Source organism: Giraffa tippelskirchi, chromosome 13, assembly GCF_054371585.1.
Source record: "Giraffa tippelskirchi isolate mGirTip1 chromosome 13, T2T-mGirTip1v1.2.pri, whole genome shotgun sequence".
Taxonomy (NCBI): Eukaryota; Metazoa; Chordata; class Mammalia; order Artiodactyla; family Giraffidae; genus Giraffa; species Giraffa tippelskirchi.
In genome coordinates, this window is record NC_137287.1 from 47,461,897 (window position 1) to 47,486,226 (window position 24,330).

At 39.7% G+C, this 24,330-nt stretch overlaps 1 long non-coding RNA gene across 1 annotated transcript; it reads left to right on the forward strand.

The window, feature by feature from the left end:
- Positions 1–1,746: 1,746 nt before the first annotated feature.
- On the forward strand, positions 1,747–14,445 carry LOC145531559 (uncharacterized). The gene is made up of 2 exons (XR_014072528.1): positions 1,747–1,886; positions 13,252–14,445. It is a non-coding gene; the product is annotated as an uncharacterized LOC145531559 (long non-coding RNA).
- The last annotated feature ends 9,885 nt before the right edge of the window (positions 14,446–24,330 follow it).

Sequence of the window (24,330 nt, forward strand, 5' to 3'; positions counted from 1 at the left end):
AAAATCAGTACAAAGGACATGCTGTAGTATAGGGATTGACTTCAATGTTACCCTCCTTTATTATAAAGTCTGCTAAAAAGTGTCCTATTTTTATGGTTTGCAAAAACATGATGAGTTTTCAACAAATAAACCTCTACCTACTAATGGTGATAGTTTAATAATCTCGGGTATTTCATTTCAGGAATTCAGTCCATCCCATGCTTTTCCACTTTCTCGTAGGAGATCATTAGACCTGAATTCAGATGGCAAGAATGTAAAATCTCTTTGGAAAAAAGAATGGAATCTGTGCAGGAAGATGCACTACTAATTTTAAGACACTGCTCAAATGTACTGTAGCAGGTTTAGGAAGTTTCTGCATTTAGATTCCCCACCTTTCCCACCAGGATGGTCACTTAATGCCTGTCATATTTTCCTAAATACTCTAAGCTCTGTACACCCAGACACATCTACAATCTTAGCTTTATCAGAAAAGCTTGAGAGGAACATGATCAGTGGTAAAGATTAAGGGGGCTTTGCAAACAGAGGAAGGCATATTCCATGTTAATTGCTGATCAGTTTCAGCCAATGTGGCATGTGACAGGGCAGCAGGGCCTACCTAACAAGAAGGGGACAATCTTGCTTTTCTGAGGTGCAATATGTCTAAGCAGAAGAATCACCCAACAACCCCAGGTGACTAATTTCTCTATAAATATATTATTGACATAATAGAGGCCTTTTTAATGGGATTATAACTACACAGACAGCTGCTCTGCTAGTCAAGGAGAACATGGTTGACAAAAATACTTAAAGGAAAGAATAGAGGAAAATAGCAAATCTCCAGCCAGGCACACTTAAATGACCTCATTGCTTCAAAATAATAGGATCATGTTGCAGATATGAAAGGAAAAGCCAATACGCTTAAAGCAATCGCTTTTTGCATGCTCTTCACCATTTCTCTCCCACTGCTAGACGGAAAAGCTCCCACTTCTCTTGTGCCAAAAGCAGGCCTTGCAAACCAAAGGCCACATTGTTTGTTATAGTGTTCTTTAAAGGAATTATGTGTGGATTTAAAAGGTCTCTAAAATGGATATGTCCTTTGCCTACACAGCCAGGCTAAGTTTTAAAATTAATATGAAATTCTTCCAAAGTTTTACTAAAAAAAAAAAAGTAATTCTCTTAGATGCCCAGTTTTCAAGGAAAAGAAAAGCATATAAAGAACTGATCAAGGAAAAGAAAAACTGTCTTAAAAATCACTTCCACAATTAAATCTCACTTGGATTAAAAAACAAGGGCATTAAATAAAATGGTAGGATTCTCTTTATTGCTGCTCATTAAAAAAAAGGAAACATAAATATGTGATATTGTCTATGTCCTTTTAAGATTCTTAGAAAAGAGTACAGTTGTTCCCCCGTATCCATGTGGATATTTCCCAAGACCCCCAGCAGATTTCTGACCCCTGTACAAACTATATTTTTTTCTATATATACATTCCTATGATAAAATTTAACTTCTAAATTAGGCAGAGTAAGAGATTAACAACAAAAATAATACAAATAAAACAATTATAATATGCTGTTAATAATAGTTGTGTGAATGTTGTCCCTCTCTCTCTCTCAAAATATCTTACTGTACTGTAGTCACCTTTCTTGTGATGATGTGAAATGACAAAATGTCTCCATGATGAGATAAAGAGGGGTGAATGATGTAGGTATTGTGACCTAGCATTAGGCTACTCCTGACCTACTGACAATATGTCAGAAGAAGGTCATCTGCTTCTGGTGATTCTGGACCATAGAGCTGTGGTGCAAGTGACTGGGTATCAGGAGCAGATGATGTCCATGGCTGGGGATCCTAGGCAGGACAAAGCCAGATAGAATGATAATTCATCATGACTCTTGGAACTGAGGGCAAGTTAAAACTTATAAATTGTTTATTTCTGGAAATTTCTATTTCATATTTTGGACTGTTACTGACCATGGGTTACAGAAACCTGGGAAAGTGAAGCCACAGATAAGGGGTGGGGGGGACTACTGCAAGGTATGATCAAAGCTAACTTTTTCCAGTAGTCATGTAAGGATGTGAGAGATGGTCCAGAAAGAAGGCTGCTGCTTCTGCTGCTGCTGCTAAGTCACTTCAGTCACGTCTGACTCTGTGCGACCCCATAGACGGCAGCCCAGCAGGCTCCGCCGTCCCTGGGATTCTCCAGGCAAGAACACTGGAGCGGGTTGCCATTTCCTTCTCCAATGCATGAAAGGGAAAAGTGAAAGTGAAGCCGCTCAGTCGTGTCCGACTCTTAGCGACCCCATGGACTGCAGCCTACCAGGCTCCTCCGTCCATGGGATTTTCCAGGCAAGAGTACTGGAGTGGGTTGCCATTGCCGAAAGAAGGCTGAGCACCAAAGAATTGATGCTTTGGAACTGTGGTGCTGGAGAAGACTCTTGAGAGTCCCTTGGACTGCAAGGAGATCAAACCTGTCAACTCTAAAGGAAATCAATCCTGAAAATTTATTGGAAGGACTGATGTTGAAACTGAAGCTGCAGTACTTTAGCCACCTGATGCAAAGAGCTGACTCACTGAAAAAGACCCCGATGCTGGGAATGATTGAAGGCAAAAGGACAAGGAAGCGGCAGAGGATAAGATAATTAGATAGCATCACTGACTCAATGGACGTGAGTTTCATTTCAACACATTCCGGGAGAAAGTGAAGGACAGGGAAGTCTGTGTGCTGTAGTCCATGGGATTGCAAAGAGCTGGATACAACTTAACGACTAAGCAACAACAACTGAAACTTTAGATAAGACTTGAGAAAACACAGCCAAATTCATGACTTATATTTCTTTGTATTTATTCACAATGGCTAGTGACTAACACACATAAGGCGCTGAAACATTCATTTATTAGGTAACTAGAAATTCAATGGAACTTGAGTACATTCCTGCCCTTACATTCTAATTGAGGCATTAGGACCCCATGGAGCAGAATCTGAGATGGGGATTCTTGAGCAAGTGATTTACAAGGGTGAACCCTCAGATGAACTTGTAAGACACTGATGGACACAGCACAGGGCAGAGGAAGGAGCTCCAGAAAGATGCAAGATCAGCTGATCCCATGGAGAACTCTGGGTGTGAGAAGCATCACCCCACCCAACCACCAATCCTCTTTTTATTCCTCCAAAGTCACTTAAGGTAATAAAGTAATCAAACCTTAATATCTCAAAGGCTGAACAAAATAGCAGTTTAGCTTTGGTTTTGCTCATATAAGTGATCAATGCAAGTTTTCCTCATCAGGAAGCTCTTCTTTGAGCCCTGATCCAGGGACCTAGGCTCCTTCCATTGTGTTGCTTCACCAGAGTCTTCAAACACACAGTCTCCACAGTATAAAGAAAAGAGATGGAAACCCCAAGGTGGAGGCCCCTGGGAGCTTTTCAGGGCCTGAGAGGAGTACACATCACTCCCACCCATATCCTATTGGCCAGAACTCAGTCAATGGCCAAACTCAATTGCAAGGGAGGCTGGGAAATGTAGTTCAGTTATGTCAGGAAGAAGCACATTTGAGGAACATCTAGGCAGTCTCTACCACTGCTCTCTGACTCTGCTCAGAGAAGGCCACAAGAATAGACATGCCAGTGCCAACACAATAGAGGAGACTTTGTTCTGAGCTTTCATGACCACATACTCACACCATGAAAGGGAATCCATTGTTCACAGACTTCCCCACTGGTCGAGGAGGGAGGGAGAGGGCAGAAGAAGAGGAATGGGGAGGAGAAAGGACCTGGTGTATCTGCATATAGCTGAAACAACACATCTTTCAGCCTTTTGGACACGTGGCTAGTGTAGAGCAGGAGTACCTACACTGAGCACCTGAGCCATGGGGCCTGACTCTGATGACCCCCAAGCTTTTGCAAAAAGCTTGGTGACTCACCTGTCCACTCTATGCCATAGTTTCCTCATCTGCTGAATGGGACAAAGACATGGTAATGTCTAGTCTATACCTCACACTGGAATTATCTAGAGAGGGCAAGTAAGGAAACAAAGTCTTGGAGAATTTAAGAGCTATGGCCAGTGTCCCAATAACAAATTAGTGGCATAAGTCAAATTCCAGCCCATACTTTTCAGGTCCTACCCTGGGATCCTTCACTGTGAAAGCTTGTAGAAGAGTGTAAATCATGGCCTAAATGTAAGGTTGAATCATTCTTGTTGCCCACATTTGGGTTATCACTTTTCAGAAGGACATTTGAGATCCACAAATAAAAATGTCCCAATCAGCCTACAAGTTTAATCATATTGTAAGGCACTGCCAACTCCCAGAACACCATGATAAAGCCATTAGCTTGTTCACCAGAGAATGCTGGAATATTTATAGACTGAAGCAACCAAATGACAAGCAGTAGGTCCACAATAAAACCAGAATGAACTGGAAATCTTCCACAGAAGTCCGGAGATATGCTTTCCCAGTGCTTCTCAGCCTAGATACCCATTGGCATCACATGGCGAACTTTTTAAAAATGCGGATGTCTGAGCCCCACTCCAGGTGAAGTAAAGCAAAATCTTTAGGGTGAGATCCAGGCATCAGTGCTTTCTAAGGTTTCCTAAGAAATTCTCAATACTATACATTCAAATATATACCGTATTTGGATCTTCACAGCATTTTGTTGGAGAGTGACAGCCCCCTGAAAGGATGTGGGGGCAGGCACATAAGAGGTCTGAGACAGAAGAGCAGCTGGATATTGATGGTAACAGACACATGAACCCCTGTCAAAACCAGGACAAGTCTCTGCCTCCACACTCTTCCTCCTGTCCTGGCTCAGGTGGTAGAGTCATTCCTGGAATCATGGCAGGCCTAGAACTTGTTTCTGAGCTTCATCACCAATCTAAGCGGGTTCTTTAGATGGGAAACTGGTGCTCAAGGTAATCATGGATGACAGTGAATGAAAGACAAGTTCACAAGGTAAGATAAGAATAACCCTCATTAACTGAGTGCTTACTATCTCCTAAGCATTGGGCAAAGGGCTTTACTTGCATTAACTCATTTAACCCTTATGACAATACTGTGAAGTACATATTGTGACATCCATTTTACAGCAAGAAAAACTGAGACTGAAAATAATGAAATAATCTCCCTCAGCCATCCATGAATAAGTACTACAGCCTGGTTTCAAATCCAGACTACCCACTTTCAAAGCCCTTGTAGTTAACCAAAAATGGTAGCTAAATGGAGGGGCCTACACAGTGTCTTGACCCCAGTAACCCTTCAGAGTTGGAATCCAACAAAGGATGAGAGCAAAAAGTTTAAACTTGTTTTAGATAAAAGTCTCTGAGATTGTAAAGGCCAAATACAGTAAAAATCCATAACATCAGAAAAGCAAAAGCAAAATTATAACAGAGTCCTTAAAAAGCCAATTGTAGGTCACACCCTACACAAACATTACACAAACCACTGGACCAACCTTATGAGAGAAGAAATCAAAAGGAAGAAAGAATTCACCCTTCAAGCCTGGAAAAAGGAGACCTCAAACACAATAAGTTAAAAATATATACATAATGAAAGGCAGAGAAGTACTGCACAAATGAACAAACTAGAAACACATGTCCAAATAAATAAAGAGGAAACAGACAAACTACCTGAAAAAGAATTCAGAATAATGATAGTAAAGATGACCCAAAACCTCAAAAGTAGAATAGAGAAATGCAAGAACCAATTAACAAATGCCTAGAGTTAAAGAATAAACATACAGAGACAAACAACACAATTACTAAAATTAAAAATACTCTAGAAAGAATCAATAGAAGAATTTCTGAAGCAGAACAGATCAGTGAGCTGGAAGAGAAAATGTGGAAATAACTGCCCAAGAGAAGAAAAAAATAAAAAAAGTGAAAAGAACTGAGGATAGTCTCAGAGACCTCTGGGACAATACTAAATGCACCAACATTTGAATTATAGGGTTCCCAGAAGAAAAGAAAAAGAAAGAGTATGAGAAAATTTTTGAAGATATTATAGTTGAAAATTTCCCCAACACGGAAGAGGAAATAATCAATCAAGTCCAAGAAGTGCAGAGAGTCCCATACAGGATAAACCCAAGGAGAAACATGCCAAGACACATACTAATCAAAATTATATAGTCAAGAAATACAAGAGAAGAAAAAGATCTACAAAAATAAACCTTAAACAATTAAGAAAATGTCAGTAGGAACATATATATCAATAATTACTTTAAATGTAAAGGGATTAAATGCTCCAACCAAAAGATACAGACTGACTGAATGGATACAAAAACAAGACCCATATATATGCTGTCTACAAGAAACCCACTTCAGGTCTAAAGACACATATAGACTGAAAGTGAGAGGATGGAAAAATATATTCATGAAAATGGAAATCAAAAGAAAGCTGGACTAGCAATCCCATATCAGACAAAATAGACCTTAAAATAAAGAATATTACAAAAGATAAGAAAGGACACTACATGATCAAGGGATCCATCCAAGAGAAAGACATAACAATTGTCAATATCTACGCAGCCAATATAGGAGCACCTCAATACACAAGACAAACACTAACAGACATAAAAGAAGAAACTGAGAGTAACATAATAATAGTAGGAGACTTTAACACTCCACTTACACCAGTGGATAGATCAAAACAGAAAATTAGTAAGGAAACACAAGTCTAAAATGATACATTAGACGAGATGGATCTCACTGATATCTTCAGGACATTCCATCCAAATGCAGAAGAATACACCTTCTTCTCAAGTGCACATAGAACATTCTCCAGGATAGACCACAACTTGGGTCACAAATCAAACCTCAGTAAATTTAAGACAATTGAAATCATATCAAGCATCTTTTCTGACCACAATGCTATGAGACCAAATATCAATTACAAGAAAAAAACAGTAAAAAACACAAATATATGGAGATTAAATGATATGTTTCTACATACTGAACAGATTGCTAAAGAAATCAAAAGAGAAATAAAAAAAAATTCCTAGAAACAAATGACAATGAAAACACAACTCAAAACCTATAGGATGAAGCAAAAGCAGTTCTAAGAGAGGTTTATAGCAATACAATCCTACCTCAAGAAACAAGAAAAACATCAAATAGACAACCTAACTTTACACCTAAAACAACTGGAAAAAGAAGAACAAAAAAACCCCAAAATTAGTAGAAGGAAAGAAATCATAAATATCAGAGCAGAAACAAATGAAAAAGAAATGAAAGAAACAATAGTGAAGATTAATAAAACTAAAAGTTTGTTCTTTGGGAATATAAACAAAATTGACAAAGCTTTAGCCAGACTCATGAAGAAAAAGAGAGTCAACAATCAAATCAACAAAATTAGAAATGAAGAAGGAGAGATTACAACAGACAGTGAAGAAATACAAAGGATTGTAAGAGAATATTATGAGCAACTATGTGGCAATAAAATAGATAACCTGGAAGAAATGGACAGATTCTTAGAAAAGTTCAATCTTTGAAGACTGAGCCAGGAAACAATAGAAATTATGAACAATCCAATTACAAATATTGAAATTGAAACTATGATTAAAAATCTCCCAAAAAACAAAAGTCCAGGACCAGATGGCTTAAAAGGGGACTTCTATCAAACATTTAGAGAAGAGCTAATGCCTATCCTTCTAAAAGTCTTTCAAAAAACTGCAGAAGCATGAATGCTTTCAAACTCACTCCACGAGGTGACCATCACCATGACACCAAAACCAGACAAAGACAACACAAAAAAAGAAACCTATAAGCCAATATCACTGATGAACATAGATGCAAAAATCCTCAACAAAATTCTAGCAAACATAATTCAACAACACATTAAAAAGCTCACACACCATGATCAAATTGGGTTTATTCCAGGGATACAAGGACTCTCATTATACACAAATCGATGTGATACACCATATTAACAAATTGAAAGATAAAAACCATATGATCATTCAAAACTATTACAATATTGTAAAGTAATTAGCCCCCAACTAAAATAAATAAATTTATAAAAAAAAAAAAAATCACCATATGATCATCTCAATAGATGAAACAAAAGCCTGTGACAAAATTCAGCACCCATTTAGGATTAAAACTCTCCAAAAAATGGGCATAAAAGGAACCTACCTCAACATAATAAAGACCATATATGATAAGCACACAGCAAACACTATTCTCAATGGTGAAAAACTGAAAGCATTCCCTCTAAGATCAGGAACAAGAAAGACAAGGGTGTCCCTTCTCACCACTATTATTTGACATTGTTTTAGAAGTCCTAGCTACAGCAAACAGAGAAGAAAAAGAAATAAAAAGAATCCAGATCTGAAAAGAAGAAGTACAGTTCTCACTATTTGCAGATGGCATAATACTATACATAGAAAACCCTAAAGATACTATCAGAAAATCACTAGAGCTAATTAGTGAATTCAGCAAAGTCACAGGATACAAAATCAATACACAGAAATCACTTGCATTCCAATATACTAACAATGGAAAATCAGAAAAAGAAATTAAGGAATCAATCCCATTCACCATTGCAACAAAAAGAATAAAATATCTAGGAATAAACCTATGTAAGGAGACAAAAGAACTGTATACAGAAAATTACAAGGCATTGATGAAAGAAATCAAAGATGACATAAACAGATAGAGAGATATGCCATGTTCTTGGGTAGGAAGAATCAATATTGTGAAAATGACTATAGTACCAAACGCAATCTACAGATTCATTGTCAGTTCAGTTTAGTTCAGTCACTCATTCATGTCCAACTCTTTGCAACCCCATGGACTGCAGCATACCAGGCCTCCCTGTCCATCACCAACTCCCGGACTCTACTCAAATTCATGTCCATTGAGTCAGTGATGTCATCCAACCATCTCATCCTCTGTCGTCCCCTTCTCCTCCTGCCCTCAATCTTTCCCAGGATCAGGGTCTTTTCCAATGAGTCAGTTCTTCGCATCAGGTGGCCAATGTATTGGAGCTTCAGCTTCAGCATCAGTCCTTCCAATGAATATTCAGGACTGATTTCCTTTATGATTGACTGGTTTGATCTCTTTGTAGTCCAAGGGACTCTCGAGAGTCTTCTCCAACACCACAGTTCAAAAGCATCAATTCTTCAGTGCTCAGTTTTCTTTATAGTCCAACTCTCAAATCCATACATGACTACTGGAAAAACCATAGCTTTGACTAGATGGACCTTTGCTGGCAAAGTAATGTCTCTGTTTTTTAATATGCTGTCTAGGTTAGTCATAACTTTTCTTCCAAGGAGCAAGTGTCTTTTAATTTCATGGCAGCAGTCACCATCTGCAGTGATTTTGGAGCCCAAGAAAATAAAGTCTGTCACAGTTTCCACTGTTTCTCCATCTATTTGCCATGAAGTGATGGGACCAGATGCCATGATCTTCATTTTCTGAGTTGTGTTTTAAGCCAACTTTTTCACTTTCCTCTTTCACTTTCATCAAAAGGCTCTTTAGTTCTTTGCTTTCTGCCATAAGGGTGGTATCATCTGCACATCTGAGGTTACTGATATTTTTCCCAGCAATCTTGATTCCAGCTTGTGCTTCATCCTGCTCAGTGTTTCTCAGATTCTACAGATTCAATGCAATCCCTATCTTATTACCAATGGCATTTTTCACAGAACTAGAACAGAAAAATTCCCAATTCATATGGAAACACAAAAGACCCTGAATAGCCAAAGCAGTCTTGAGAAAGAAGAATGGAGCTGGAGGAATCAACCTTCCTGACTTGAGATCATACTACAAAGCTACAGTCATCAAGACAGTATGGTACTGGTACAAAAACAGAAATATGGACCAATGGAACAAGATAGAGTGCCCAGAAATAAACCCATGCACCTATGGGTACCTTATTTTTGACAAAGGAGGCAAGAATATACACTGGGACAAAGATAGCCCCTTCAATAGGAGGTTCTGGGAAAACTGGACAGCTACATGTAAAAAATGAAATTAGAACACTTCCTAACACCATACACAAAGATAAACTCAAAATGGATTAAAGACCTAAATGTAAGACGAGAAACTATAAAACTCTTAGAGGAAAACACAGAACACTTGATGACATAAATGGAAGCAAGATCCTCTATGACCCACCTTCTAGAGTAATGGAAATAAAAACAAAAGTAAACAAGTGGGACCTAATTAAACTTAAAAGCACTTGCACAGCAAAGGAAACTGTAAACAAGGTGAAAAGACAAGCTTCAGAATAGAGAAATGGAGAAAATAATAGCAAATGAAACAACTGACAAAGGATTAATTTCCAAAATATACAAGCAGCTCATACAATTCAATACCAGAAAAACCAACAACCAAATCAAAAAGTGGGAATAAGACCTAAACAGACATTTCTCCAAAGAAGACATACAGATGGCTAACAAACACATGAAAAGATGCTCATTATAAGAGAAATGCAAATCAAAACTACAATGAAATACCACCTCACACCAGTCAGAATGGCCATCATCAAGAAGTCTACAAACAATAAATGCTGGAGAGGATGTGGAGAAAAGCGAACCCTCTTGCACTGTTGGTGGGAATGTAAATTGATATAGCCACTATGGAAGACACTATGGAAATTCCTTAAAAACCGAGGAATAAAACCACCATCTGACCCAGAAATCCCACTCCTAGACATATACCCTGAGGAAACCAAAGTTGAAAAAGACACATGTACCCCAATGTTCATTGCAGCACTATTTACATCAGCTAGAACGTGGAAGCAACCTAGATGTCCATCAACAGAAGAATGCATAAAGAGGTTGTGGGACATATACACAATGGAATATTACTCAGCCATAAAAAGGAATGCATTTGAGTCAGTTCTAATGAGGTAGATGAACCCAGAGCCTATTATACAGAGTGAAGTAAGTCAGAAAGACAAAGAGAAATATCATATACTAACACATATATATTGAACCTAGAAAGATGGTACCAGTGAATTTATTTGCAGGACAGCAATGGAGAAATAGACCTAGAGAACATACTTATGGACATAGGGAGAGGGGAGGAGGGGGTGAGATATATGGAGAGAGTAACATAGAAACTTCCACGTGTAAAATAGATAGCCAATGGGGATTTGCTTGTGTCTCTGGGAACTCACACAGGGGCTCTGTATCAACCTAGAGGGGTGGGGTGGGGAGGGAGATGGGAGGGAGGTTCAAGAGGGAGGGGACATATGTATACCTATGGCTGATTCATGTTAAGGTTTGGCAGAAAACAATAGAATTCTGTAAAGCAATTATCCTTCAATTAAAAAATAAATATTTTCTTTTTTAAAAAAGGTAAAAAAAAAGCCAATGTAGTAATAATTCTGGCCCACTCATACCCAAAGCTATCAGTCATTTTAAAAATCTACATAAAATACGGAGGAAAGACATAGTATAGTGCCCTAGGAATTTTGTTTCTGTTTCTTTCCAAGAAGACAATGGAAATCATAGGCATAGAGCCAACCTTGGTTTAAAAAAATAAAAAAAGACATATAAGATTCCAATTTAGGGAATTTAAGCTCCATAAAAGAAGGCAGAACATTCTAAGTCCAAGTGACAATTTTCTTTTCTATTGAAAAACATGACTCAAAATATTGAGTTCTTTCTATGGAGCAAAGGGACAAATCCCATGAGTTTGAAGAAGAGGTGACTTGACCTACACTCTTCTCTGAAAACCTTTATTCTTCAGGGATCTCAGGGACTAAGTGGTCTACACTCCAACAAACCAAACTAACTACACGAATATGTATTTTAATGATCTTTATATACAAGTCAACCACATGTAGTAGACAGAGTGCAAAAATGACCTCAATTCTTTACCTCTCCCTGAATGTCTGCTCTTGACTGTATAATATAGCACAGTGCCCACCTCTAATCCTTGGGCTCAGTCATGTGATTTTCTGATCAATTAAACACCAGCAGACATTATGGGAGAACAGGCTTGAAATGTAGTTGCACGGTTTCTGCTTCGTCTCTTGCTCCTGTTTCAGAGGTGAGCCTGCCCTGGCTAGACAGACATGTGGAGCAGATCCCACTTGTCTCCATCAAGGTCTCGGACATGTGAGGGAATCCAGTCAAGACCAGCAAAGTTACCCAGGCAAATGGAAACTGGTAACAGGCACAGGAGGAAGCTCTACAAAGCTCAACTCAGAACAGCAGAACCCTCAGCCAAACCACAGATTTGGGAACAAAAGTGTTTACTGTCATATGCATCTCAGGCTTTGTGGTTACTTGTTATGCTGTGCTGTTGTGGCAATGGATAACTGATACAACAAGTAATAAAAATAATATTTGATGACAATTTCTAGATACTCTACAAATAATACCATCATTATAAAGTTTCAGTAAAAAAGATATGCCCCTTCACACATGCACACACGATTTCCCTTGGGCCTGATTCTCTCCCACCTCTTGAGCTGTGTTAAGAATCAAAAACTTTCCATTGCATTCTCTGGCAATTCAGCTGTCACACTAAACCACACCTACCCGACGGTAGTATATCCACTATTCCAGGGGTTACAGTAGCTTTGAGCATTATTCTATTCCCTTTATTCTCCATGCAACTGGAAGCTGAACCTTTTCAAAGTACCAGACAGAACAGACACTCAACAAATATTACTTGAATGAATAAATAAGTTAATAAAGTAAAAAGGTATGATTCACCTTAAACAGGAGTAAGCTCAAAGTATCTATCGATCTCTTTTGGTTGCAAGTTATAGAAAACCCAAGTCAAACTGGCTTCAGCAAAAACAGGTATTTAACTGGTTAATGTAATGGAAATATTCCTTGGGTGCTGAATCTAAGAATTCAAACAAGGGCATCCCATAAGGACCTGGTTTCTCCTCGGATCTTGGCCCTGCTTTCCACTGTTTGCTTTTTTCTTGAGCTCTAAGTGGTACAGTCTTACCTGCTTCCAGTAGAAAGGAGGAGGAATCACTCCTCAACAGTCCCAGAAAAGCCTTGACTAGATCTCTGTGACTCTGAAGATGTCACATACCTACCCCTGAGCCAATCACTTTGGTAGGGGAAATGCAATGTCCTATTCAGTCAGATCTGGAGAACACAGGAGGTGGGAGAAGGGAATGGGGGATAACCCTGATGAAAGAAAGTGAGGGTGTGGGGTTAAAAAGAAAAAATAAGGATTAGAGTAAATAGATGCTGCCTCTACTCAGATGCCAAGTCAACCAGACTAAATAAGAAAAAAGTATTATGAATACACATTGTATGTGATCCACTTGTGCCTTACCTATGGTCTCTCTACCTTTCCATTACAGCATTTCTGCAGCAACCGCATGCACATGACAGCACCTGATCTCTCACCTCAACTGCACTGCCTACTCTCACTTTCAATTCTGGGGCTTTCTCTGGCACAGCCACAAGGGATACCAGCAGGAACTCAACCAGCCATCTGACACAAGTGCAAGCCTGGAAATATAAGGGAATTAACCACCCATGAGGCATGGAATGACAATGAGCAATGGAAACCAGTGGTGAAACACTCTCTTCTTCTCAGAAGACAATCTTATGTGGCTTCTGGTGGGTCTGGACTGGGCCCCATGCCCACAGCAAACACCAGCTCAATAATGTGCCCTGACACTGGCTTTCTTTCCTTCCTTGTGTCACTCTCCCCAGTCTCCCATTTCTGCTCCCGGGGATCACTGCCTAAAATAACCTACCTGCACACAAATCTTTGCCTCAGGCTTTGCTTTCCAACAGAATCTAGGCTAATGCATGTATACACACACATACACACACACAAAACCATCTACAGGAGGCTAAGACAACACAACAAACTATGCCTTTCACTCTTCCTTGAGCTTCAAATCCTTTGTCCAATCCAGAAAATTTCTCTATTCAGTTCAGTCACTTAGTTGTGTCTGACTCTTTGCAACCCCATGGACTGCAGCTCGCCAGGCTTCCCTGTCTATCACCAACTCCCAGAGCTTGCTCAAACTCATGTCCATCGAGTTGATGGTGCCACCCAACCATCTCATCCTCTGTCATCCCCTTCTCCTCCCGCCTTCAATCTTTCCCAGCATCAGGGTCTTTTCCAATGAGTCAGTTCTTCGCATCAGATGGCCAAGGTATTGGAGCTTCAGATTCAGCATCAGTCCTTCCAATGAATATCCAGGACTGATTTCCTTTATGATTGACTGGTTTGATCTCCTTGCAGTCAAAAGAACTCTCAAGAGTCTTCTCTAACACCATAGTTCAAAAACATCAATTCTTTGGTGTTCAGCTTTCTTTCGGGTCCAACTCTCACATCTGTACATGACTCCTGGAAAAACCATAGCTTTGACTAAATGGACCTTTGTCGGCAAAGTAATGCCTTTGCTTTTTAAAATGCTGTCAGTTTTGTCATAGCTTTTCTTCCATGGAGCAAGCGTCTTTTAATTTCTGGCTGCAGTCACCATCTGCAGTGATTTTGGAGCCCAAGAAAATAAACAAACTTTCTGCCCACCTTCAAATGGACCTCAATAATTTTGCTATGTGTTTCTCTAAGAAAATAAAACCTACCTGAAAACTCCCCCTACCCCCAGAATTCTCTACCTTCTGAGAAGTGTTCCCTCTCTAATCAAGCACAAAGGATCAAGGTTATTAAAAGGAAGCAGCAATGGAAGAAGACCAGGAAATGGGAAGAGAAGGTTATTGGTGACTTGGGCTTTAAAGGGCAAACAGAATTTCCATATGCAAAGAAGTGATGTGGGGACCCCCGGGCTGACACCTGGAATGTGGAAGCCATGCTGGGGTGAACGTCTGTCTCCCTGATGAGAAGAGATAATGTCTGCACAAGACACCACCACTGCACTTCCAGAAAAGCCAGAGATGCCACAAAATAAGTAGAAATGGTATCTGCACACACATCACCTAACCAACCCACAAAGCAAATGCTACTTTTCCAAAATTGCAGAAACACAAAAATCAAGATAATTTAACATCCATAACATACATAATGTGTTTTTAAAGCACAAAGATTCCACAGCTATGTAAGCAAAGGATGAAAACAGATTAATTACTTGAGAGGAGTCAGAGCTGGATAACAAAGGGGAAACTAGACAACCACGTTAATCAAAGATATGCAAATTTAACAAAATGCCATTTTTATAGCAAAATAATCATAACCAAGGGCGTCCCAGGTGGAGCTAGTGGTAAAGAACCCACCTGCCAATGCAGGAGATGTAAGAGACACAAGTTCAATCCCTGGGTCAGGAAGATCCTCCGGAGAAAGGCATGGCAACCCACTCCAATACTCTTGCCTGGAGAATGTCACAGAGAAGCCTGGCAGGCTACAGTCTAGAAGGTCACAAAGAGTTGGACACAACTCTAGAGACTTAGCATGCATGCAATCACAACCAAGACTGGCAGCCTATGTGTCACTGTGTGTGTTTAGTCACTCAGTTGTGTCTGACTCTTTGTGAACCCCCCTGCCAGGCTCCTCTATCCATGGAATTCTCCAGGCAAGAATACTGGACTAGATAGCCATTCCCTTCTCCAAGGGATCTTCCCAACCTAGAGATTGAATCCATGTCTCTCACTTTGCAGGCAGATTCTTTACTGTCATGAGACTATACATTGAATGCTATCTGGAAAGCCACTGACAACATTATCAAGAGCCTAAAACCCTTCAATTAACTTTGATTACACAATTTCATCTTTGAGAATCTACATTAAGAAGATAATCCTCGACACAGAAAAAAATCTGAATTTATAATTATCGTGCCCATTTGCAGCATTATAATAGCAAAAAAATGAGGAACACTATGTTTTAATAAAAGAATGCTAATGCAAATTATAGCCTATTTTCTATATTATGTGACAATTTAAATGATATTCAAAGATTTACAATAATATAAATGCTTAACATCATATGAAATAAATTTGAAAACAAAATTATGTATGCAATACAATCAAGTTATGTAGGAAGAATAGCAATGCATGTACAAAAGTTTGAAGAAATAAACACCAAAATGTTAATGGGCATTGTTTTTGAATAACAGTACCAACTTTTCTATATTTTAAAATTTTCTACAATTATATACCTAGTGGGAAAATGTTACTTTTATTACTTATTTCAAAAAACAGATTATTGGTTTAAAATTGTATCTGTATGGTGAAAACAAAAACCATATAAAAATATACCTACATGTGATCAAGTATCAGGAAAAACACAGAAATATGAACAGCTGTTGCACTTAGATCCAATGACCAGAGCAGTTTTCATTTCCATTATGGTGTTCACAGCATTGTTTACAAACCCTGCCCAACATACACTCATGAAGAGACAATGCTTATGTCGATTCGAAGATGGCTGGTCCCTCTGCTCCACAGGGATGGGTAGAAATAGATGTCAAAGGAAGAATCAAGTCATGGCCCTGGAAATCATGTGGAGTAAACACTCACAAATATAAAATCAAACAGGTCTTCCCCCAAGTCTGAATTAAGGATGATTCAGGGAACTGGGAGCTTCATCCCTAATTACACTCCAAAAATTTTAAAACATGGGCTTCTTGATTATCAGAACCTACTACATAGGTAGATCCCTCAAGAAGCAAAACTGAGGGGCAGAAAGTCTTAGTGCATATAAACACATTCACGTGTATAAACATACATGGTCTCAGATAATGGGGTCAAGTGCATTTGACCACAGCAAGGACATGACCATCTTAGAAAGTGCCGGCTTCCTACCTTTGGACCCAGTAGTAGTTACTTTCAATTTCTGGATAACAAAGTTCAAGTATTGACTCCAAAGTGAAGGGCTTGAAGGAAAGAAGGAGCTTGGACTAAGCCAAACTGCCATTACATTTACTGAAAGCTTCAAAATATTACCAACTCTGTTTGAAATGCATCAGCAACGGTTCATTTTTTTCCTTTTTATCAAAACACATTTCGACTGTGGTGAATGACAGCATAAATCTTAAATAGAAAAGATACAGGGAAAAAAAAGACCACCCGGGTAGAACATAACTGTAAATGTGTCCATAAAACTATATTTGAATTCTGATCTTATACACAGAAATGCATTTAACCTTCCCAGCAAGAGGCTTTCACCAACTTCCAAAGAAAGTGTGACCAATTAAGCTAAAGAAACTTTAAGAGTCAATTTTAATTACACCGAAAGATGCTCCAGTCACTTCCCAGCTCCAGCTGAAGTTTTTACTAGAGATGGCTGGAACCAATTTATGTGCTTTTATGTTGCGTCTAGACTTTAATAAGCAGTTTGAGCACGAAGCAAGCCGAAGCCAGCATCAAGCAGGCTGTAGGGTACCCAGCTCATTGAAACACAGTAGTCCTCAGGTCCCCTCCCAGGCCCTTCTTGCTGCTATCAGAGAATCTCTCTCACCATGTGGTTCCAAAAGCAACAGGATCTAGTCTTTGTTGATAAGATTCATGACACTTCCTTAACTTAGTTCAAGTTTTTCTTTGCCATCTCAATCCCAAAGGCCTCCTGAGATCATTCACTCTAGCTTTCTCTTATGTAACTTTTATTACTTATTTCAAAAACAGATTATTGGTTTAAAATTGTATTTGTATGGTGAAGACAAAAACCATATAAAAATATACCTACATGTGATCAAGTATCAGGAAAAACACAGAAATATGAACAGCTGTTGCACTTAGATCCAATGACCAGAGCAGTTTTCATTTCCATTATGGTGTTCACAGCATTGCCTGTAAACCCTAACCCATGTACACTCATGAAGAGACAATGCTTATGTTGATTTGAAGATGGCTGGCCCCTCTGCTCCACAGGGATGGGTAGAAATAGATGTCAAGGGAAGAATCAAGTCATGGCCCTGGAAATCATGTGGAGTAAATACCCTAGCCTTTTTCTTATTCTTAAGAGTAACTGGGGGAAATGGGGAAAGGCATCTCGGAAACAGGTGCACCTGAGAGGACAGACTATCTGGAGGTGGAGGCACCCACTAGCAAGTGATCCTCAGTAAGTCACGTGGCCCCTCTCAGCCTCCATTTCCATATCTGTGAAATGGGATGGCTGCATGGAAGGTTTGTGTAGATGAAACACAGCCTCTGCAGCTGACTGAAGCAAGAATTCCTGTACAGGTGGTCTATTTAAGGGAGTGCTGGCAAGAGAAACCAGGGCGTGGGTGGCTAGCAGGAAAGGGGAAGAAGCAGAGCAAGGGCTGAATTTTCCTCAAATCCCCAGCCTCTGTCTGGCCCTATAAGAAGCTCCAGAGCTACTTACTGCTCAGAGTCTGCCCTGCATTAAGATGAAGGAGCAGGCTTTCCTAGTCCCACCCCTGGTCAGTCTTGGCTATAGACAGTCAGGCTGGGGCTGGTGGGGAATGTAAACTCCCAGGCCCTCGTGGCTCTTGGTGTGGGTGAGGCAGCTCTGAGTGCCCAGAGGCAACCTTCTGACAGTCAGAGGTTCAAGCTGTTGACAAGAGATGGCATGGGGCACCAAACAGGCAAAGGGAATCTAGGCAGGACATGATGGCACCTGACTTTGCAATCTGTTGGGGAAATATCATAACAATAGCAACTATTACTACAGCAACCAATAATTCTTAACATTTTTGAGGATCAGATATCTCCCATGAAGCACTTTACATGCATTAGCCAACAACTTACAAAGTATGTTTGGTTACTGTCACCATCATACAGTTGGGGAAACTGAGGCTAAGAACGATAAAGGAAACTGCTTACAAACCTCCAGAGGCAGTAAAGCTGAGTTGAGAATCCCATTCCTATAACTCCAGAAGCCAGAACCCAAGTTCCTAAGTACTACACTACTGCTGTCTATGAAACATCTCAATTAAGAGCCAGATGACAACCATCTTCATGAAGTCTGAGCACATTATGGGAATGCATACAACTGGCAGGTTTTAGACAACTGAGTGAAATAAAATTCCAAACAAAATGCTTAGACAAGGCTTAGGTAGCCCACAAGCAGAAAGATTAAGACTCCTGAATCTCTCTTCTTTTTCTCATAGCACAGGCTCCATAGAGAAATCTGGTCAACCTCCACTTAGGTTAAATGTTTAAATCTTTGGGGCCCATATTTCCAATATTCACTCTTAAGGGTGGTAACTAACAAAAAAGAAAAGATAATCTTCTGGTTCCATGAGCATCACACACGTTAACTGGCATGGGGAACATGAAAGTTGTTTGGTGCATCTGCTCTGCCTGGGTCTTACATCTTCAAGCAGCATGAAGCAGGTGCTGAGCTTCGTAGCGCTGCGTTCTCTGGATCAGTGACAACAGATATCTTTGATCATTACTCCGTGTCACATTATTGCTCTCAGACAAAAAAAATAATAATAATACTCTTGTTTACTATTAATATACACCATTTGGAGACTTACATTTTCAAGGGTTTTTCTACAAAAATGCAAAGGTGTCACTGGTAAGTTTTAGAGTGAACCAAATGAAACTGCCATTTTTGTAGTTTAAAAACAGATGAATATCAGCAAGCTCACATGACACAACCCTATAGGTTACTGAGAGCAAAAATTTTTAAAAAAACGTAAAAAGATGTCTTTCATAAATCTTCATGGTCCTTTCAAATGGCTGAATGATATGTAACGTGAGTAAACAGGCAGCGTTGTCGGCTAAAACCAGTGCTCTTTGACCAGAATGAGAGATAAGTGACAATGAATAATCAAACCTGGTAGCAGATCACCTAGAAACTGTGAGCCAACCGAACACTTTAGCCAAACAAGGAGAAAAGGATTGATTTGAGTTTCCTCTAACTGGCCTCATGGAGGTGATCTAAATTGATGGGTAAATAGGCTAAAGGAAGGTAGAAAAAAGAAGAAAAAGAAAGAAATCAAGAGTCTGGGTAACTGTCAGACTGAATGACAAAGGCTGCACATACATATTGGCCTCCAAGCCCCTCCTCTCTCACGCCTGCTGCTGCAGCCTACTATGAATTACACATCTCATTAAAAGGCTCTATTTCAGCTAATCAATATAACTATGAAACTTGAAAACTCAAGATTTAAAAGGCAAAACCAAAACAGTTCTTCTCTATCATTACCAAGAGCTATAATCACTAACCCTTGTGTCTGAGAGTGACAGATAACATCCAGAGCAGATGGGTTTCTAGGCATTGCCTTCCTAGACCATCAAGGACATGGGAGAAGGAGTAGCCATGCATGCATCATACATCTGTCCTCCTGAGCTAGGCTTCTGTTGACTTTTCTGTAGAAGACACCTAGAGATTATCATACTAAGTAAAGTAAGTCAGAAAGAGAAAGACAAATATCATATGATATCACTTATATATGGAATCTAACATATGACACAAATGGACTTACAAAACAAGACTCACAGACATAGAAAACAAACTTAATGGTTACCAAAAGGGCATAAATTAGGAGTTTGAGATTAGCAGATACATACTACTATATATAAAAAAACAAGTAACTACTGATAGCATAGGGAACTATATTCAATAACCTGTAATAAACCATAACAGAAAGACTATGAAATTATATATAAAGTGTATATATATATATATGTATATATATATATATCAGAGACATTACATTGCAAACAAAGGTCTGTCTAGTCAAAGCTATGGTTTTTCCAGTAGTCATGTATGGATGTGAGAGTTGGACAATAAAGATGGCTGAGGGCCAAAGAATTGATGTTTTTGAACTTTGGTGTTGGAGAAGACTCTTGAGAGTCCCTTGGACTGCAAGGAGATCCAACCAGTCAATCCTAAAGGAAATCAACCCTGAATATTCATTGCATGGACTGATGCTGAAGCTCCAATACTTTGGCCATCAGGTGCAAAGAGCCAATTCATTGGAAAAGACCCTGATGCTGGGAAATATTGAGGGCAGGAAGAGAAGGAGGAGACAGAGGATGAGATGGTTGGATGGCATCACCAATTCAAGCAATGGACATGAGTTTGAGCAAACTCTGGGAGATAGTAAAGGACAGGGAAGCATAGTGTGCTGCAGTCCATAGGGTCACAAAGAGTGAGTCATGACTTAGCAACTGAACAACAACATATATATATATGTATGTATGTATATATAAACTAATAAATGTTGTATACTTTGATAAAAAATTTTAATTAACAAAAAAATGATAATATCCCACAAAGTCTTGTTACAGCCCCATCTCTCTGAATTTGCTTCAGAAAATTCAACATAGGCACTGGTGGGCCTATGAACATCATTCCCATTATCTTGGAAGGACCACTTTTAGGTTATTGAAGAAGCTAGATGGGACATGTGCAGAGACTTCACCTCCTAACCATGTAATGTTAGCTTTTTCCACACAAACATGGTAGAAGTGATATTGAGAGGAATTTCAAGTTATTGAGTTGCCTGATGCACTTGATTCTTAGGAAAATAAACCCACTTAGTTCTTACAACTATCCCTGAAGTTGAGGGTTTGTCCTGGACAGCATGTGATATGTTTAGATTCATCATACATGCAATCTCTGAATCAGTCCAAGTTCCATCGAGAAAGAGCTGGCCCACCCAAAGTGTTCACCGATGAGTTGAATGAAGGGACTATTTACAAAACAGAGGTCACAGTTAAGGTAACAAACCAGAGATGGTGAAGTACTCAGGATCCAGCAAAAGTTGGAAGCCATTACCCTGAAGGCCTGGAGAAAAGGACTGTTCCTAAAATGCAAGAGAGAGCTGTAGTCATGATATAGGCACTAATGGACAGAGGCTGGGCACTGTCAAACCACAGTCAGGTGGCAGGGAGTGGAGATGAAAAATAAGTACCCCAACTTTTTTCTCTTCCACTGTCTGATCTCCTGCCAATGCTCCCAATTAGTTAAACCTAATAGGAAACCCAACATCAATGGAGCACAGACAATATAGTTTATAGATGTCAGTCCCCAGGGCACATAGGAGGGCAAAGAAGAATGGAGAATGATCTGGAGAGGCAAATGGAGATTATCAAGGATCACCCCCCACTGAACAACGTAGCCACGTTGGATGTCATGGGTCCCTGTTGGCCGGGCTACTGAAGATGGTTTCAGGGATTGGATCCTGAGCCAAAGACAACCGTTCATAGGCTGAGCCAGCTCTGAGGAAGCCTGGCATGAGAACTCTGACCAAGAGCACCCCTTATTTGATGGTTACTTCCTGACTCAATGAGATTCTATTGGTGAAGTCTGAATGTAGTATAAGGTCAAGGAGAGAGAATGATGGAAGGAGTAGAAACAACAAAAAGCCATGAAGGCAGAGTGGAGACAGACATACAGAGAGATAAAGAGACAAGAATAAACCAAGCCATGAATATGGCAGGGCTTCTCATGAAGGAATTGCTTTCTGCCTGCATGGTGACCACTTGGTACATTTCCTTCAGTGCCTGTGTCTCTTGTAGTAAAATCTCTGATCTGCAGAATCACCTGACCCTGCCTTTGATCCTTACAACCTGAATGGCTCTAACCAGCAAACCACAAGTTTCCCTGATTTTACAGTTGAACTAACTGAACAAGAAGAATTAAGAATATACCCAAGCTGATACAGAAAATAAGTACCCACCAATGAATTCAAACCTGGTTCCATCTGTCAAAAGTCCACAGGCTCTCCACTGAGCCACATTGTCAGCTGCTACCCAGGACAAGGCTGTCCTAATAACAGAAGGACAGTTTTCTGATTTTCCCAAGAAAATTTCCCAATGATGGTAGAATTTCTGCCATTACCAATTGATAAATGCTCACACTTTTCTGGGTCTGAAGCTCACAGCCTTTTAAAAGCCATTCATAACAGCCTGCCTAACTAAAAGATGTTAAGAGGACCATCTCAGGGATGTTGGCAGATGTTCCTGGCTAAAAAGGCTTTCTGGAATATAAGGGTAAGATATTTCACATCAGTTTCCATTTCCTTTCCTAGATCCCTCGAGATCTGAATGTGACGAAGACATACTGGGAACAATGTGTGACACTTCTTCCACAACAAACAATGCTTGATCTTAGGAAAGATAGAAACTATTTCCATTATATGCATAATAAAAGACTGCATCTTCCATTGCTTTAGCTCATAAACATTACCAAAGTAACAGAACCACAATTAGTAACATAACTAAAAATTAAAACAGAGGAGTCATTAGAGGGGTGCGCAGCTGAGGCCTGGAAGATGGGGAGAACAGGTCAAGGTGTGCAGGATGTTCTAAGTCCTCCTGCCTTGTGGAGGCTTATGTTCCAAGACAGTGTAAGCACATGTTTCATAATTCCCACACGGTCCTCTTCATTGTCTTATCATCAATTTAAAGGGAAAGTTCATTTCCACAGGCCAAGCTTCACAGTGAATGTTGAGAACCCAGTTCAGTGGTGGAAAAAGCTCTAGAATGTTTTTCCACATTCAAACCAGGGCTTCCTTATCAAGTTCATCAAAGCATTTTTAAAAAATACAAATGTCTCACCAATTTGCCCAGGAAGAATAAATCTTCACAGCCACCTCAAAGGCTTGACAACTTTATTTTCATTGTGTAAATCTGGGTGGGTCCCCCTGAACTAGGCTTCCTAAAGAGACCCACCCCTTCTCCACAGTCTCCAGTCCTGCCACTCCAGCGAGTGTGATCAAAGGGGGAGGAAAGCTGAGCCGCTGAGCCTCGAGGAATAAAACTAAAACAACAGATTTGTTTCTTGGCTTCTCTCTTAAATATGTTCAGAGTGTTTAAAGCCCTGTAAGGAAACGCTCTGGGGCCCTGGATATGAGACAGGCACATCTAAGCCCTTCCCAAGAGGAAACCTCTCACCTCAGTGGGGTAAATTAGCTCATTAAGAGCAGCCAGAAGCAGGCAGGAAACCTGGGAAGTAGAAGCTTTAATTCAAAGCACGAAAAATTATAGATTTCTTTACACATTAAAAAAGCATTTATCTTGGCTAAAAATGAAACGACTTTTCAATGATCAACACATGGTTTAAATCTGCTGTGCTAATTTATATCTATCCACCAGTCTGTCTAGTTGTTCAGCTACTAGGAAATTCAATTACCTTCAAGAAGTCTTTCCTGAATACCTACTATGTGCCTGTGGCACATCTGTGACTTGTGTAAATACAAACAACAAAAATAGAAGGCAGGTGTATATCTCCTTGTTCAGGAATGTGTACTGAAGCCTGGAAGACATTTTTATTTCACTGAGTGTATTTTTGCATTGAGCTTGGATGAGAATAAAGTACAACAGAACCTTAAAAAGTGCTGCGTTCAGTGGAATCAAGTGCTAAGACATGTAGAGGGAGGAATGGGTCAAAAGGAGGCACCAGATTGAAAAAGAGAGGGTGAAGTTTCTTTGGAAGATTTCCTAGCACAAACAGGACCTGAACTGACCCTGAACAATGTCAGTGTGGCCTCTGAAAGATCTGGCTTCAGTCTCTGCTCTGTTGCTGGGATCTCTGACTATACCAGTTCTCT